Raw genomic sequence first — 2,631 nt, forward strand, 5'->3', positions numbered from 1 at the left:
ACAATTAAACACATCTCTAGGAAGCATGTGGTACCGCTAAATGGCGATTCACAAGCAAACCTCAAAAACACCAATGTTGTTTATGACTGTAAACCTCACTCAAAATTTGTTCCCAAGTGGTTTCAATATTCAGTTGGAAGAGTGACAGTTGGAGTTAATGGTTTTCTTTTCTCACTTTTCTTCAGAAACCAGTCCATCTCATTACTGCAGTGCTCTGCAACCTTTTTAAGCCCATGACCCCTTTGGATAAGCCTGAAAATCTCATGACACCATTCCCACCACCTCTGACTTCCATTTTGACTAGTGAGATTTATGTGCAGAAATGACATTTATTTTCCTGTGCATCATGTCAGATAAGAAAAAAAAAAACCAATAGCTTTTAATGTTCCAAATTATTATGTGAGAAAGGCATTTTGCTTTCCAAATATAAAAATATATTTTGACATTTTTTCCAAATCATAAATCATCTACTTACAACACCCCCACTCCAGCCCTCCCAGCTACAACATCCATTATATGCTTCCCCTGTTAATCTTTGGCCCATTTTTATGTAATATTGATGTTCAGTTTAAGGCTCTTACTAGATCTACAATTGTCTGATTTTTTTTTAATTTTTTAAAAGATTTTATTTACTTATTTGAGAGCAAGAGAGAGTGAGAGAGAGAGCATGAGTTGGCTTAGAGGCAGAGGGAAAAGCAGGGAGCCCAATGCAGGACTCACTCCCAGGACTCTGAGATCATGACCTGAGTCTAAGGCAGATGCTTAACCAACTGAGTCACCCAGGCACCCTTACAATTGTCCAAATATTTATAATATTTGTTATTCATAAAACAGTTTCCAGCTAAAAAGAGAATCAAGCAATAGAAATGAAATTCACAGACTCAGAGAATATCCAAGCGTCATGGGCCCCAAAAGATTATCGGTCCCCATTGCCCCCAACTGGACCCCCATTTGTCCCCACCCCAGACCTATGGACGAATCTGGATCTTTGGCCCTGTGGTTGAGGGATCCGAATTACAAACAAGCACCCCAGCTGATTCTAACAATCACTTGGTGTGGGGAAACAACCAGTAACACAGTCTCACCCTATTATTTGACAGGTGAGGAAATAAATGCAAAGAGAGCAAGTGCAACTCAGTTCTTTTACTTTCTACTGGTTATAAAACCAACTTTTAAAAAGTCTTTAGAATTTTATTTTCATGATCAGCTCTGATTTCTAGTGAGAAAAATATATTTTTACAATCACCTTATCTTCCTCCTTTTTCCAAACACTGCCTGGACAGCAACAAATGATGGATTGAATGCATTCCCTTATCTCCTCCAACAACATAGTGGTAAAGGAAGAAAAGGCATTTCCTGGTGAGGAAAAGGGGACGCTTGTTCACACTTTGGGAAGATGGAAGGCAGACGGTGGAGTGGCAACTGATGTGGCCGAAGAAAAAGCTTAATCCTAAATTCATACTCAAGGGGACAGCCAATTAGAAGTGGATGGATTTGGGTTGTCTGGGTGGCTCAGTGGGTTGAGCCTCTGCCTTTGGCTCAGGTCATGATTTCAGGATTCTGGGATCAAACCCTGCATCGGGCTCTCTGCTTAGCAGGAAGCCTGCTTCCCCCTCTCTCTCTGCCTGCCTCTCTGCCTGCTTGTGATCTCTCTCTCTCTCTCTCTGTGTCAAATAAAGAAGTTTAAAAATCTTAAAAAAAAAAAAAAAAAAAGTGAACGGATTTGCCCCGGAGACCTCGTGAGCAACTACAGGGATACATGGCCAGGGGGAAGGCTTAAAGTGAAACAAGTGCATGAAAGGCTTGGAATTCCAGATGTGTATTCATACACCACCTTCCCCCTCCCCATGCGGAGATACCAGCAGCCAAATGCTCCACTCCCCACAACTGACAGCCAGATTCTATTCTCCAGTGAAAGTGAAAGGGATTAAGCATATTACTCCTGATCTCAGCTCAGGTCTTGATCTCAGTGTCCTGAGTTCGAGCCCCATGTAGGGCTCTGTGCTGGGCATGGAGCCTATTTAAAATTAAAAAAGAAAAAAAAATTGAAAGAAAGAAAGAAAAAAGTGGAAGGGAAGACTTTTGTTCAGAAGCACCAAACACAGCAGAATGTGACAGTAAGGTAACAAGATAGTAAAAGGGGCAGTCAAGTGAAAAATTTGCATCCTGAATGACTGGACCACCAAGCTTAACTAGGTGCCCACCTCCAATAGGAGTTGAAGAATTCATCCCTAGAGATACTGAATGACTACTACATACTGAAATTGTGTGTATGTATTTTGGGGAGGGAAATAGATATGCACCAATGAAACAGCCAGTTCTCTAGCAAATAACCCTAAGAGATGACAGCCTTATGTCTGACAGCTTCTATGTTAGTTTGCCAAGGCTGCCATAACCACATACCACAGACTGGTATCTTAAACGGTAGCAGTTTGTTTTCCTGGAGTCCTAGAAGTCTGAGAACAAGGTGTCAGCAGGGTTGGTGTCTTCTGAGATCTCTCTCCTTCGCTTGTAGATCATTTTCATCTCCCTTTGTCTTCACATGATCTCCCTCTGTTGGGGTCTTAATCTCCTCTTGAGGACACCAGGCATACAGAATGAGGGCCTACCCATATGGCCTCATATTACCTT

Source organism: Mustela erminea, chromosome 1 (assembly GCF_009829155.1).
Source record: "Mustela erminea isolate mMusErm1 chromosome 1, mMusErm1.Pri, whole genome shotgun sequence".
NCBI lineage: Eukaryota > Metazoa > Chordata > Mammalia > Carnivora > Mustelidae > Mustela > Mustela erminea.